Below are 16791 nucleotides of genomic sequence, written 5' to 3' on the forward strand. Positions count from 1 at the left end.
ATATTGGACTAAGAACTATCATAATAAATCTAAGGTTATGAAATAGAATAGAGTTTACTCATAACTAAACAGAAACCTAATTCTATCTCAAAGTGGACGGGGAGAAAGACACCTCCAGTTTCCCAATGTCAGTCTCATAATTCAGGACTGACCTGGTAAGGATTGGAGTCATTGTAGGAGAGGCCAAGCAGAGCCAGGACAAGTATGGGTTAGCAGGAAACCTGTAATTAAAGATTAGAAGGATTCCTGGAATGAAATAAGACAAAAAACATAATTTGCTCTTTGGAGGTCTAACCAAATTGGTCTACCCGGGACTTTTGATTAATGAAACCTCTTTTCAAAGTCCACAATCGAACCCCCTTGATGGATATTGAAATCTTTGAGCACAAACTCCACCACATCTACTTTCCTTTACTGTGAATTCTGCTTAACTTGTCAGGGCTCATTACGTTGTTGTGAGAAACAAAACCTATATTTTTCTTTGAGAAAGTGGACAAAAGGTGGGCTCTGGATATCAGAGGATCTGGGTGCTAGAAGGTTCAGAGAGGCAAGGGGAAGCCCCCACAGGTGGCTCTTACTGTTTTATCATTAGGAAGGGAATGGTTACGATGGCTATTTCTTTTAAAACAGAAGTTTCACATCACCCCTCAAACTGCCTCTGATAGTTTGTTTCTAATGGTTTGCCCTTTATCAATTCTTTCTGCCCTTAGCTTTTCCAGGAGAGTGGTGTCTCTGTGTTTAACCCTTTCTAGGATTTGCTTCTTCTTCCCTATGGCTGACTTTCATTTCATTGGACTTGAACCAGCCATACACAAACAGCCCAGCTAATCTTTCCAAATTAGCGCAGCACCAGCTCTGGAGGTTCTCATTAGATGTGCAGCTGAGATTTATCAGATCTCATTTGCCTAATATGGAGCCTAACTTTAGGCACCTGGCCCTTGCAGTAGGGGGTAAGGGAGAATAGGAACGGGTCTTTTGTCACTGCTATGCAGACTCACTAATTTGCTCCGCCTAATAAAATTACAAATGAATACCGCTTTATTCACATTGCCTTTATAGGTTATAATAACCTTGGTACCCCATAACCTCCTGCTAGCTGAATTAATCAGATCATATTAATATTTCTTCTTACTTTCTTTTAACTGGTTCTTCTCTTAATTAAAGGGGCCAAAGATGTAAACAGGGTAGGTGACTAGAAACATGGCGTCAGGTTATAAACAAGGCTCATTAAAAAGATGGATGTGCAGGCAGACTGCAAAAATTGCTTACTTTGCAAGTGTACATTTTGTAATTTCCTGACGACTAAAGGAACTAATGCCAGACCCCACCCGCTCTCTTTTTCACATGTATAAAGATGATAATTTTTGAATGCTGGGTGGGAATGGCAAAACTGAGCAACCTATTCATCAACTAGAGAAAGGTCTTTTACATTATAAGGCTCTGACCTCTCCTTCCACAAGCCTCCCAATATAAGACATGTTCAAAAGTAGAGCAAAGGGGGAAAAAACCAACAGGAAATGACTTAAAAAGGAAACAAGATGAAGAACTTTCAAGAGAGAATATTAAACATATTACACTACAATTAAATTTGAGAGAGAAAATGTGGGACTTAAAAGACTAATAACTTTCGAATTTGTGCACAGAGGGCAACTGAGTGCTTAATCTGTAAGAATGGGAACAGTATCTGCTAAAATGGATAGTATATTGGTATCAAGTTTAAATGAAGTTATAATGACCATAACATAATAGAGCTGAAAACAGTATAGTTTAGGAAATTTAATTCAAGCGTACCTTGCATTGTTAGAAATATTTTGCAGCCATATGTACATTGAACAGATGGGGTACCTATATAATAATATATAAAGTTTATATAAGTGGAATATATATTGTTTATGTACTATATAATTTACATATGATGTATGTTATACATATTTATGACCTATAAATATTTTTATTCATTCACTTATTCCCTCAAACATATATATGGTAATTCTGTTCTCACCTACATTTTTGAAACTTTTGCTCACATTCCATTAACCCACTCGGAAAGTGCCAGCATTTCTTTCCTCACAGCAATTTCTAAGAAAGCCCCAACCCCCGATATCCTCTTTCCATCTCCTCTCAACAAGAGAGAAAGTCATTCTGACAGGATGATGCACAGCACCAGCAGGCAAGATCCTGCTCCTTCATGAATAAATTAGAGATGAAAGTTTAACTGATCCCCTTGCATTTTTATGGAGGGACCTCATCCTAATTTACCTAAATGCTTTGAGTAGAGGAAAGAAAATGTAAGAGGCTAAGGTGGAAGGTTAAAATCCATGTTTAAATGGAGTTTTTTGTTTGGTTTGGTTTGGTTTTATCCCAACATGCTACAACACATGGTTGTCTGCAAAGGATCTGATTTCTTACTCAAACATTTAAGGCAGAAACCAAAGAGGGAGTAACTTTTCCCCCTACCACTGTTGCTTTTTTATATAAACTGCTGCAGGTACGACCAGAATTTTCAGTCCAAGATATACAATTCTCGTAGGAGATACCTATATATATATATGATATATATATATATATCATATATATGGTAAATATAGGAGAAGAAGATCTAAACAATCTGTTTCTAAGAGATCATTTTTCTCAATGGAGCTAAAACTGCAGAAATGGTATTTTTCTGAAAGCATTCTAGGCTATGCTCCAGCTAAGGACCTATTTCAGCATGTTCTTCACCAGTGCAATTTTAGTGCCATGCAAGCATGCATGGGTGTGTGGCCAAAATACTCGATTTTCCCATATAGGATCAGACCAGTGTGCTAATGGTTCTGGAATCCTGTCCCTGGCAGTGGTCATTATCTGATTCCTCAGAAGCCAAGAATGAATTTGCACGACCCAGCCCTTAGGATATTCCCTGTGGAAATATAGGAAATTGGCAAGAAGGATCATTTCAGGGATGCACTGAAGCTGTCATTCCTAGGAGGCTTTGGCCTCAGCTCTGTGTCTGAGAAGTTCACCTGAGGATGAAGTAGGAACTGTTCTCATTTGCACATGGCTCATTTTACAGGGACACTAAATACCCGATGTCCATTCTTAGTCTTCTTTCTTGCCTTTGACTGTTGAAAGGTTGCTAAATACATGTCCTGATAATACTATGGTTGAATTTTTCAAGCATGACTGAGATATTGAGGTATAACAATTTAAAAGAAGGGTTAATGAAAGAAATTAAATCATGTCAATCCACTGTGTAGTGTGTGTGTGTGTGTGTTTAATGGCAGTTTAATATTCAGTTGTAAAACTGCTGAGGAAAAAAGTAAATGAAAACAAGTCTATTCATTTTGTGATTCTGCTATTCCCTTAAAGCTTAAGTGAAATCTTCATGGGGTTGTAAATATGTGTTTTCCTAGAATAAAATCATTTTGACGTTTCATTGTACTTATTCCTAATAAGGAAAACTCACAAGTCTAGTCTATGGTTCAAAACATAAGCATTTTTATATGAAGTCCCTTAATTTAAATTTTTTACAATTGTCATATCTATTTCAAAAATAAATAAATTTCAAGGATAAAATATGTTTTTTGCATTCTGGTTCTGTGTGATTTCTTATTTTAATAAGCATTCTAATTCAGTATTAGCTCAAAGTTCCTGTGTGTCAGGTGATCATTTTACCTTGTGCTTTTGTGCCAGCAATAGTAAAGTTTCTGGGCTATTTACCACGACCCACCGTTAAACTTTTGGATACCATTTTAACTAGCATTTGGGCAAACACGATACCATTTCTATTAAAGGGACACACAGCATTTTAAAAGAGCTTCACCGAGGAGCTATGAATATTTTTTAAATGTTAAAACTAGTTTCTTCTCCTCTTTTGACCATTTTTCCGAAATGGATTGTTCTTCTCTCTCCCTCTCAACATTTGTCATTAGAGGAGTGTAATTTCATGCCCCTTTTTATTCTACTTGTAACTTCCTTTAAACAAAGGGCACAATAAACAAACACAGGAGATAAGACAGTCTCTTCCTCCACCCAGCCCCCTTCCTTGAATCTCTTGAGCAGCCCACTTTAGTCCTTCAAATATTGCCCTGAATTAGTATCCACCCTAATGTTGTGAGGCTAGAGTGCAAGATAATAACAAATACCAAATGGGGCCCCCACTGTAATATGTGTATTGATATATATATTTTTTTCTAGTACTTTTGGCAAACCTATCTTACTGACTATACTGATGAAGGTTGCAAGTAATTGTGTACGCATTTCTGTGAAAGATAAATGGCCTTCCTTCCCAAGGACGCTTGGCCAGGCCTTAATCCTGAGTGTGTGTGTGCGCGCGTGTGTGTAACTGTTTTTTGAAGGCCTGACAAGGCATCTTGATCATTTCCTCATTTTGAGGCCTACCCACAGCCTCGCACGCGGCCCCCCTCTCTGAAATGTTATTATTCTGTCGTGAGGCCTTCTTCAGCCAGGATGTTACTTCATTTCCACCTTTTGTCTCAGCCTGAATGTGAATGATGCTCTTTCAGCAATATACGGCCGCTTAAACTCCCTGCTGCTGCCTTACATAAATATACAACACCCGTCTCGCCCTATAACTCACTTCAGGCCTGGAAAAACAGTGACTTCCTTTATTGGTCAGATTCTCTTGCAATTCCCAACAGCTGTATGTTCTCACCTCTGAGGATCCTTATCTTCAAGTTTCCATTTGTCTCAGCACTATTCCAGTGGATTGCCAATAAAAATGATTCCCATTTTTATAACCCCTGAGAACACAGGAGCCAGCTTTCCAGAGATACTACCTCCTCCCCACCCCAACCACACACACCCCTCCACACACACAAATAAACAAACCAAACCTCTATCTAACTTATCCAAAAAGGGGTATTTTGTGTTCAGGAGACATGACCTTAAAACTGAGTGCGTAGGGGATCCAGTAAAACATGAAGTGTCGTCTCTAAACACATTAATTATACTCAAGAAAAATCTGTGTTTGCTTTATTCCTTGAGAGAATAAAATTCAGAGGGATGGCATGTAATCGTTAACATAACACATGTTCATAGATGTATTTAATAGACATATATGTATGAGACTATGTCTGATCCATGCCCAAACTGTAGTAGTTTCTTTATCTTTGTTAAAAAATGTAATTAGTTCCCTATGGCTCTGAATTGAGGGTGATTTTAAAATACGGAGGAGAGGGAGGTTTCTACTGAATTTCCTTATTATAGAAGATGATGCCAGAAAGGGAAAAAGATGCTTTTGAAAATAGAAGATGCTCTGTCATTGTAAAGGAGTGTAATGGAAAAGACAATTTGTGCTTAGAGGCTAATTAGATGTGGTAGTAGATGTGGACTGGAGCTCAGTTTCTACCGTTTAGCACTGTGGAATGTGGACAACCTACTACACATATCTGAGTCTCAGTTGCCACATCTGTCAAATGGGGGCACAATATCTCCCTTCCAGATGTTGTGAAAATTTAAAAAAGAAAATGTATACCAGAGGATGAACTTTGAAGTGCTCTACAAATGGGAGAACCTTCATTATTTTCCCTCCTCCTGATGAAGTTGTGGTTGCTGCCAGCAGCTTTTAAATAAAAATATTCAGAAGGAGTAGGGAGATGAGATGAAGGAAATGAATGCTGTGGGCCTGTTCATTTGTGCTACAAGACCACATACCGAATGGAAGGGCAGTAATATTAAATATTAATGTGTCAAAGCTACAGTTAAAAAAAGATATGAACTCAAGGAGCAGGGAAATATGCCAGGTTGAAGTCAGTGCCACCCCGCTCTCTTATGACCTCGGAACTCTCCACAGGAAGAAGACAGATGACGGCTGACATACAGCACATGTTAGCAGAAGGGCTTGCTTGGGAGCTTTTAGCCAGGCAAAGCTGACAATTGTTACCGTCTTATGCAAAACTCTGGCTTTGGTAATTGTTTTCCTTTTCTGCTCTCTCCATCCAACCTCATTCCAAAGAAGGAATGATTGCTTCGGAAAAGTCACCTGGCTGTGTTCAGCAGATTAAACCTGCCCCCAAATACAGTTTCCAAAAAAACTCAAATTATCCTTTCTGCATTTTCCCTGAATATGTCCTAGAAATGTGCTTTTCCTCATTCCTACCCTCTCTCTTTGGATGTATGTACAGAGGCAGCTTTTTTTATAGATTCTCCCCTACACTCTTAGATCGGACCTAAATCTCCAAAACTGTGCCTCTAAATAGGAGACAATTGTCATCTTATAACCGACAACCCTGAAGGCCACCCAGTGTCTTCTATTACCCATTACCTCAAACAGCTGTGGGTCGAACTTAACATTTTCTTGGAGCCAAATGTTCTCCTTGTCAGTGGGGATATTTTTCTGCTCTAGATGAAATGTTACAAAATACATTCCCCGCCCCCCAACAAAGCTTTGGACTTAGAGCTGTTTTATTTATGTGACGTTCTGAGGACTGTAAAACATGCTGTTTCACATTGTAACACAAGCTCTTTTTTAAAGTGTGCCCTGAGTATTTGCAATTGTTATCAGGCCCAGATGTATCCTAGTGTCAGCGTGAAACTCTGCTAGTTGGCTCAGATATACAGAATGTAATTAGCGCAAAAGCCTCACACTAAATTTGTAGTGGAAGAACCAAGGCCTGATAACAACCATTTGCTCCTCTCCCCGCTTCCCCATATACACACACAAAGCGGCCACAAAGGTTAAAATCTATTGTTCTTGATGTTAAAGCTGTTTTGAGTAGAACAATTGCAGATTTTGATTGAGATTTTGAATGAGGAGCCAGTAGCAAAAGTTAGCTGGGCAGGAACGGCAAGATTAACAAAATCTCAGACTGAGGATAGTCCAGTTTAGAGTACTTCCAAGGGAAAATGTGCTGCTCAGCGAAGTTTTAAATTGCGTGCTTGAAAACCAACATCATAGCATTTTGCCCATTTTCCCTCTCTGGACCTTCAACTTTTAAAAAACCGGTCCAAGAAGCAACATTTACATTTTCTAGGCAACATTTCCCAACCATTGCTTCACCCTGTGGGCTTGTTTCAGAGAAAAGTTATCAGATGCCGTCAAAAAAATAAAGCTGTTCTGATGCCACCAAGCAATGGCATGGGCTAAACTGCTCTGGATCCTTAAGAAAAGTAATCAGTATATTAGGTTCTGAAAAAGGACCAAAACCAAAACAAAAATAGGTGAGTCATTTATCCCATGCAGTACACATTGGTGAAAGCAGCGTAATTCCTATCTGACCCTTGCAGAAAATCAGTGTGTGCCCTGAAGCATGAAATTTGATTGTAATTATTTTAGCTTGCTCTGCTACATATGCTATTGATGATCTTTCCTAAAAATCACCAGCCTTTTAGAAATCCTGCCACAGTACTTGACTCAATGACCTGTAAGGTATACATAATAGAAAATAAACCATGCAGGGTTTCTCTATTGATTGTCCTTAGAAACTCACTTTTCCTAAAGACCGGAGTCCCAGCATTGTACAAGACTGCAAGATTATATTTACAAAAGTCTAAACATTTATAAAAGGTGCAAAGTCCACATGACTTAACCAAATGCCTTGAAAGCTCAAGCAGATATTTGTCCTTAGCTCATAAACCCAAAAGTGGGTTTCTTTGCAGGTACAGTGAAGTGGCAAGCTGAGACAATTATCCAGATGATATGGGCTTCTAAGCTTTCTGTTGGGAATGTACATTGAGACGAAGACCAAAACTAATCCGTATTTATCAAAGCTTTTTGAATAACTGTTCCATCCCTCATTTGGCTGTCCTGCTGAATTAATGAGTAAACATTCTAGATAAGCACATAAATAATCAACAGATCAAATAGGACCCAAGAGTACAAGATTATAACTTCTTGGGGCTCTGGCTTCCTGGAACCAAAAAGGGAGGCTCATGATAGTTCAGGGTCTGATTGCAGAGGTAGTCACCTTATCTTACAGAGTACTTTTCAGAAAACAGGAAATACATGACTGTGTATTTAATTTTTTTTCCTATTTGGACACTCATGCCTTCCATTCTGAAGAAAGAAACCAAACCTATTGGATAAGAATTAAATCTTGACTGTAAATTGAGTTCTCTACCTAAAAGCCCCATTAGAACAAGTTTTACTCAGGAGTTGGAAAGGTTTGGTGTACATTTCTCAGTTTTTCTCTCTATCCTTTGACACCGGTTCATTAATGCAAACCTATTATTTGGTGTGTTCCTGGCTACAACCGTGTGAATAAATATAAACATAGTGCCTACCCTTGTGGAGCTTCCATTTTATCAAGTGAGATAGATACTTTAAAAACTAATAATGCGAACAATTCTTGATTACCCTTGTAATAAGTATGAAGAGGAAGCAGTGAAGAATGGGTTCTGAGAGAATGCCCCCAAGAAAAGCAGGGCCCAGATGGTGACTGGGGGACGGGGCAAGGTCCCTGAAGAGCGATGTCTGAAATGCAATTCAAAGCTCCAAGAGGAACTAAGCAATTGAGTGGGAGGCGAATACATTTCACATGGAAGAAACATCTTTTTCTCAGTGAAAGGCATCTGAGTTTGCTTGGAGGATCTCAACTCTTCCATCAAAGGGAAAACCAGTGTCAGCATCATTCAGGGAGAAAGTGTGATACAAGAAACCTGTGCCGTGAGTTACCACGGGGACCACTTTTAAATCACAGGGCATCCTGTGACACTCTCTTGACTTCACTTTGATTTTGTCAGGGTTTGCTCCCTTGACCTATGCCTTGGCCTTGACCAGGCAGGAGGAAACCCCTTATGCATGGGTTGCTGGAAGGCCTAAGGCAAAACTCAAGCCAGTCCATTTAAGAAAGGAAGAGGTCAGGATACAAAGAGGCAGAGGAATAGATTTTATAAGGTATCACAATAGTCAAAGAAGAGGATGAAAGAGAAGTGGCATATTATAGAAGCAGGCCAGAGTCCCTTCTTTAAAAATATTCCCTGTATGGCTGATAAAAGAAAGAAGCATCCAAATGCTTAAAAGAACGATGGCAGGTAAATAATGGAGAGAAAATCAGAGGAAGTACAAACGTCTCTATATGTGAAGGTGCTCTGCTTCTTTCCCTTCCCCCATCAATCCTACCTGGTGAGACTTTTCAAACTCTCACACCTTCTCTTATGAGATAATTTCCCCCTGCAGCCTTAGTTCTGCAAAGTCAACACGGCTTATGAAAATCAAGTTGTACTCTGTATATTTAATACATCATCTCTAAGGATAATCATTCTGGAATCTGAACTTGTTTCTGTTATCTAGCTCGGCTTGACAATGATTTATGAACCAGAAAACAAGACAGCTTCATTTTCATAAAGCAAACGGAACCTTCTGGACCAGGAGGAGCTGTGAAACTTGTTTTGACTAGCACACTGAAACAAACATGACATAAAAGTCAATACAACCGCACCACTGGGCTCTCATCTTACAACGCAACTTTTTTCCACTGCTCCAGCAGGATGACAGTTGAAATGTTGCATTACCCAATAGCAATTTTTATCTTCACTAATTACCAGCCTGGTATGATCAGGAAGGACCCTAAAAAATGGAATTAAGCACATGACAGTCATCTCCTACAAATGTCATTCTCATCTAGAAAGTGGGAGTTTAAAAAATGTTTTAAAGGAAATATTTTATGGTTCCATTAAAAGCCCTTTGATAACTTTAAGTGAAAGAGATGGCAATAGTATTTGCCTAAGGTGGGCATAATTTACCCATAGTAAATGTTACTTGTAATGAAAACTTGTAAAATAGTTTATAAAATAATTCAATGAGCATGAACTAAACCAAACATTGTGATTACAATCTTTCGCCCATAGATATACAAAATACGTGTGTACATACAATAATAAGCTCTTTGATAATTCATATTGTGGTGGTGGTGGTGGTGGTGGTGCAATTTGTCAGAGTGTTAACGGGACAAACCACAGTTGGTACCTGAGCATGGCTACTTATTTTGGGCAAGTCTCTTTATCTTCTCCACGAATCTGTAAGAAGAAGGTAATTAATAATTTTGCCAGACATAATGGGTTGTTGAGAGAGGGTTAAATGAGCTACTATGTTTTGGTTGGCTTTTTTAGTTTATGATGAGTTATCCATTTCAGCAAACATTATGAAGTGCTTGCCACATTCTTCCATTTCCTTTTGGAAATGAGATAGAGTTAAAAACTATTCAAATGGCATAACTATTCTGAAATGCAAGAATGGGACGATTTATCTAAAACTCCTAAAATTATACAACAGCAATGACCTACAGTTCCATCAGCAACACACCTGGGAGAAATGGGATGATAGCCCCCTTAAGTGCCTGATTTAGTCTTGATAAGTGTCTTAAAAGGAGATAGGGATATAAAACAACAGGCATTTTAATGGACTGCATTTGGCTAACTTGAACATCTGAATAATTGATTTTAAATCATAATCTTTATACATATTGTTAACTATTGAGTATATAAGGAAAGTAATTTATAGAACATTTAAGATCTCATAATTCTCATACATACTAACTAATCTCTGTCTAGAATGATTTGAATTGATATGCCACAGAAATATATTCATATTTGTGAAATAAAATGTACAACTTAGTGGTGTGCCCATTTTACTTATCAGAGCTCTTTTTTTTTTTTAAGAGAAAACGAGGAAGTAGAGAAGGTACATCTTCAGAACCACCTCTACTCTTTCTCTCCTTTTAGTTATTAGTTTTTGATTTTTGAACTCTGTATTTTAAAAAGTGCATAAATTATATTTGTGCATTTTAAATAATTATAATAATAAACTACCCATAGACCTACCTCTTAGGTTAAGAAATATAGCATTACCAGTTCCTTAAGAATCCCTGTAGCCCACCATCCCTCGGTCTACCCATTCAGGTTACACGAGCCTGAATTCTGAGTTAATAATTCCCTTCCTTTTCTTTAAAGCCTTTTCACCTTCATTTTTTCTCTAATCAGTATGGGATTTAGATTTGCTTATTTTTAAATTTTGTGTAAATGGAATCATATGTGTATATCCTTCTGCATCTTTCTGCTTTTCCTCAACATTGAATTTTTGAGAATCATTGGTGTTGATGCATGTAGCTGTTCATTCATTTTCTCTGGTGTATATTTTCCATTGCACGAACATGTCACTTTATTTTTCCATTCTACCACTGATGGACATTTGGGTTGTTTCCAGTTTTATTCTACTTTGAACACTGCTGGGCACATGTGCAAGAATTTCTACAAATATATATCTAGAAGTCAAATTGCTGTGTTGGAAGACACATACATTGCCAAATTACTAGACAATGTCAAATTCTTTCCCAAATGGTTATATCAATTTTTGTCCATCCAGCAGTGGATGTGAAGTCCCATTGTCGCACATTTTCACTAAATTAAAATAATGAGCATATTCATTGAAAAACCACTCAATTTAGGGACAATAAATCATCAGAGTGAAATTTTAATATAATAATCAGTTGTTTTAGAATCTTAAAAACATAGTGTCATTTAAACAAAATGTTCTTAGCTAGTTAACACAATATTAGTGTTTTCCTTGGAGCACTAAAAACAGAGTAAAGGATGCTTGGCTTGGACTTTGCCCAGAACTCTCTGAGCACTTGAAATATCGTACAGCTTCTAGAACCTCAACAGTGAAGATAGGGAGTTTGATGGTTAATTTTGTGTCAACTTGGCTAGCTTATGATATTCAATTTGTTTGTCAAACACTGGCCTGCATATTGCTGAGGAGGTATTTTACACATGGAATTGGCGTCTGCCATTAGTTGAAATCAAGCAAAAGAAGTAACCTTCCATAATGTGGGTGGGCCTCATTCACTTGATCTGATTGAAAATAACCTGAGGGTTGCACAGAGAAGAAATTCTGACTTAAGACTTAAGCATCAACTCCCCTCAGAAATTCCAGCCTGCTGGCCTCACCTATGGATTTCAGACTCAGTACCTCAACATCACTCATGCCAGAATTTCCAGCCTACCAATCTGCTGTATCCATCTCACACTTGCCAGCCCCTATAATTGTATGACCTGATTCTGACAAATTAATCTCCTAATATGTTAGTGCATATTAGGAGAACCATGGCTGATATAAGGAAGGTAAACTAGAACATAAGACGTAAAGAGGACTGATAAAGAACCAATTTTGCTTTTAGTATGCTTCAATTGGACTTGAGGAGGAAGAAATGAGATAGCTCTTTCCAGGGGGCCAAGGAAAGGAGCACTCAAACAGTACAAGTATGATTTGCTGTTTCCTGTTATCACAATTAGGGAAGACCAAGGTGAAGATCCTTCTGGCTCTAAACATTCTAATATTGTCTTTAAATGTAAATATAAAAAAAAAAACAGAGAAGTTGTACAACTGTTTAGCCAAGCAACTGATTATCTGTTCAGAATTCCTTAGTCAATGATTTTGACTAAGCGCTTTAGTGTTTTACCTTAATCAAAAGATTGGAGCAAGTATTGTAAGCTTGGTAAATTTACAGACTTAAATATAACTAATTTTTAAAGATTTCTGTCAAGAAATAAACAAAATGATTTGATGACCAACCGTAGGGCCGAAGAGAAGCATTCATATATCAAGACATTAAAAACATATTCATGTTACCTACATAGTGGGAACAATAGCACTTTCAGTCGATAGTTTCTCAGCACATCAAATTAATGGTTTTCCTTCATTTGAAGAGGCAGGCATAAAATACTCAAAAAAGGTTAGGTTAGGTCTTCATGTGGTGACCAGACCCCGATGAGAAATACATGATTTAATCATTTCCATTCTTAGAAAAGCATGCTTGGTCACTATATAATTAATCCATCAGAGGCAATTACTGTATTGACTATAAAGATGGACAAAAATATAGGTTTGACCTTGCCCTGTCTTCTTGTTCAGGTGAGTAGAAAGTGCTGCAAAATATGAACTGTCTTCTTCCTAACTAAATTAGTTAGACAAATGCAATAGAAATATAGAATTTAGGGGCTATTTCTGAACAAACTACAAGAAGACTATTAAATTGACCAAATTTAATCTGATGGCCCCACTTTGAGAGGCATTTCTTGGAATACCTTTATAACCAAAGAAGATAAGGGCCAAATGGGAGCTGGAGAGAAAGGTCTACATTCTTCCTGGGTTGTTTTCACTTTCTTATTCCCAAAGTAATACTTCAAATGACTAACAATAAATATTTTAGCTTCGTTCAAGTAATTTGGCAAACACATCTTTTTTGATTGTCTAGTGGTATATCTTTTCTAATACATAGTGCTACTGCCTTAAGACCATCTACCTAGGCATTAGAGCTAAATGAATGAGCATATGTGTAAATAATGAAGAAAAGCATGGATAGGATTAATCTCAGATAAAGGTATCACAGCTCTGCTCATCTGGTGCAACTTTACTGCTTATTAAGTAACCAAGATAGCCATGGGCCAAAAGGCATAGGAATTCCAATATGAGATAGGGAGAAATTGTGGATTCATTTATTCAGCCTTACAACCAATATTTATTGATTACTTACTATGTGCTGGGCCCTGAGCTAGGTGCAATGATGGTGATAAAATGAAAGCTCTCTTAAGACCTCTTAATTTCTCAATTGAGATAGCAAGAGTAGGGGCATATATCCGGTAATTGGTGGGCTACACATTTGGGCAAGATGTATTGAGTAACATGGCATTGATGATATTGCCTATATGAGGCTGAAGTGTTTGTCTGAGCTTTAGCACAAAAATAAGCTGTGTTTTTTATTCTAATCTTCTTTGAAGTTGTAAAGCAATTTAACTGGGATTTTGCTAAGATAATAAAATCCCCTTTGATTTTATATGTATGTATGTGTGTGTCCACATTTATTTCTGGTATTGATTTAACGCTATTGTTTACAATAATTGAATTTATGATCAAGTTCATGTATGAGAATATTTATAGTATCCAGGATAAACATGACCCCTATTATGATGTATGTCCTGTTTAAAAATGAAATCTAAACCAAGTTTATAATTTTATTACATTCACAAAACAATAAATGTTTACTTTTGAAATTTAAAACACCTCTAAAAGTCTTGCACCATTGAGTCAACTCACAGGAATTCTCTCTCTAAGTTCACATTAGCATTGTAGATAGGTATTCATAAGTCAATATGTTTATCTCTGAGAAAGCCTTTCAGTGTTTCAAAATGAATGTGGGTCCTTCTAAAATGCACCATGAACTACAGAACATATTGCAAATTATGCCAGTTACAAAAGTGGGGGAAACATAGGTGCAGAAATTTCAAAGTCAACTGATTTAGATTTGGCCCTACCTGGAATGTTGTTCCAGAATTTTGACCCATGTCCATTGCCCCCAGAAGTGGACTCCACAGATCTTTTGGCAAAGAGAGCAAAGAGTGGAAACTTCCTGGAGAAAAACAGATAACTGAAATAAGCAGGCAGCAAAATTACCCTGGCAAGCCATTCATTATGTGTTTTCAATATCCTCTAAAAGGGTTGCCCACCCCTAACTACATATTTATACCTATTTACTTGATAATCAATAAAAGAAAATGGCTGCATTATTTAGATTAAAATATCAGCTCTACATGTTACTATAAAATCACATTTAAGAAGCCAGAAAAGGGGAGATAGCAGTTCAGGCTACCCTCCTGCCCATGATATATGATATTTTCAAGCCGAAAGGAGAGCAGACACATTAAGAAAATAGTGCTAATGATATTAAAGTACTTTACAAGGCTTGTTACTAAGAGCTGACAAACCTGTCAAGTGTATAATGTAGGAGGCTATCGTAACGTTCTCAGAAAACCATACCTCTACCCCATTTCACTGCAATCTCCTAATAATGGAGATGCTATAAATTTTAGCCAGCAATGGGACAGAGCCATGGCTTCTCACCCCAATGTGAGGACATGATAAATATAAAAGAAAATGGCTGTCAGTTTTGGCGCCGGAACCTTATTACAAAGTCTTAATCTTACTGGCCTCAGCACCTTTTATCACCGCCTTGTTATGAGCTGATGGCTTTTTTATTTGCTGGGAGATGGAGGATGTGTCATCTGATGTCCTTTTATGTAGCCACTGCTCTGTCCTCTCATGAAAAAAAAAATTTATATGTTTATTACAGTAACCGATTAAATGCAAGACTCATGCTGTTGGCTCAGGTACCACGCGCTCAGGAGCTAACCAAGTCGGGATTTAAATACGTCATTGTGGGTATTTATGTTAATGGGACCCAAATAGGAAATTAATTTTTCTCAGCATGGAAATGGAGCATTGGCAGTACTCAGGACTGTTTACGCTTGCGTTATTGTTATTGGGACTGGCCATTCTTGCTTCCAAGGCCGGCCGGAAATCTCAGCTTTCGCTTTTCTTCTTTCTTTAAACATCTAGCCGTGAGGAAGCAGGCCTTGTAAACACGAGCTGGCTCCAACGCGGGTCAGGTTCAATCAGCTTGATCCGTAAGAGGAGATAAATTGCAATTATCTAAATATTAGTCTAAAAATCTCACAGCTCACTTCCCATCTTCCTCGTTTATGGCAAATGAGAGCCTGAACTTCCCTTGAAAACGCTGCCCCTGCCACAACCTCGATTCACCCACCGGAACTGCCGCCAAGTGCCGGCCTCGGGTACTTAAGGGAACCTGACATTGACGGGCTGGTTTCAAGCTGTGGCCAGCGACTCCATCACTAGATCTTATCATCAATTTGTGTCCATAAAACGCGATGGCCCTGAGTGTCGCCGCGCAGAGAGCTTTCTCCTGTCTGGTGTGCTTGCCAGCCGAGAGGCGCGCGCTGTCACCCCACCCGTGGCTGGCCTTCCTGGAGGCCTGCGCGCGGGCGCGCCCGACGCCCAGCGTACGGTTCTCTTCACCCAAGGCTTCTGCATTTCAAATCAAAGGTCAGGGGGTCCCCCGGAGATTTATTTCTCTGTATCTGGTAGGAAACTGCCAGATTGGTTGCTCCAGCTATGACTCTACATATTTCCCCTCTCCAGGGCAGAGTTTATGTAAAGTTAGTAAATCTGGTTTAAGCATAAAGTTCATTTAGGCAACTGAGATTTCCTACCAAATCACTAAAATTTGACTAAGGTTTTGGCATAATGAATTATTCATTTCACTAAAGGGACAGAAATTAGCTGGTATGTTAAGGCATTGTTGAGGCATGAGTCACATTTTCCTCTTATTTATTATATTGTGTGAAATTACCTGAGTTTTGCAGAAACCCATTTTGTCCTGAGATCTAGCTGTGGGGCTTGAGAAGAGATGGGAATACCTTCTGTTCTTTTCTTTGAAAATGAAAGTATTTGAGACCTTCCCTTTCTGGAATGCATCTGACATGTGAGAGAGAAAGTCTCCTTGTGTCTTTTTAGCATCCTTGACTTTTCACTTGTCATTCTCTGTTGAAGAAGTATTTATGCTAGAAATGTCGCTTTGGCACGAGAGGCCTTCGAAACGGCCCCTCCTGTGATTGTTCCTGTAATAAGCCCTTCGTGATTTGCCACTATATGCAGAAAACACTGATGAAAAATCTAATACATCGGAAACGGCAAATTGCATGTCTAGAAATTTAATTAAAAAGGAAATAACCCTCCCAGTATAAAGGTTGGCAGTCCCCTTCACAATCCTCCTCTCACTCCTCCTCTTCCCTCCTCTCTCCAAGTACAAAAAAGTACTTAACCAGTGAAAGCAACACTGGCATATTAATGAGGAAAGGTAGCCATTGCAAGTACACCCCAAGTTCTTGGTCCTACTAAAGAGGAGAGCAGGTAAACCAATCAGTTTATAACTGACAGTATCTCCTCTCTTAGACTTTCATTGTGTGTCCTTGATCCTCTTGTAAGCTGATGATGAC

The 16791-nt window shown here is 38.3% G+C and overlaps 1 long non-coding RNA gene across 1 annotated transcript in view; it reads right to left on the reverse strand.

Annotated features, from left to right (window-relative positions):
* Window positions 1-16791, reverse strand: part of LOC111766458 (uncharacterized) — a 52199-nt gene that overhangs the window by 12750 nt on the left and 22658 nt on the right. Inside the window, exon 4 of the long non-coding RNA XR_011648476.1 lies at window positions 14251-14345. This is a non-coding gene — a long non-coding RNA (uncharacterized lncRNA). The remainder of the gene's footprint in view (window positions 1-14250; window positions 14346-16791) is intronic.

Source organism: Dasypus novemcinctus, chromosome 3 (assembly GCF_030445035.2).
Source record: "Dasypus novemcinctus isolate mDasNov1 chromosome 3, mDasNov1.1.hap2, whole genome shotgun sequence".
NCBI classification, from domain to species: domain Eukaryota; kingdom Metazoa; phylum Chordata; class Mammalia; order Cingulata; family Dasypodidae; genus Dasypus; species Dasypus novemcinctus.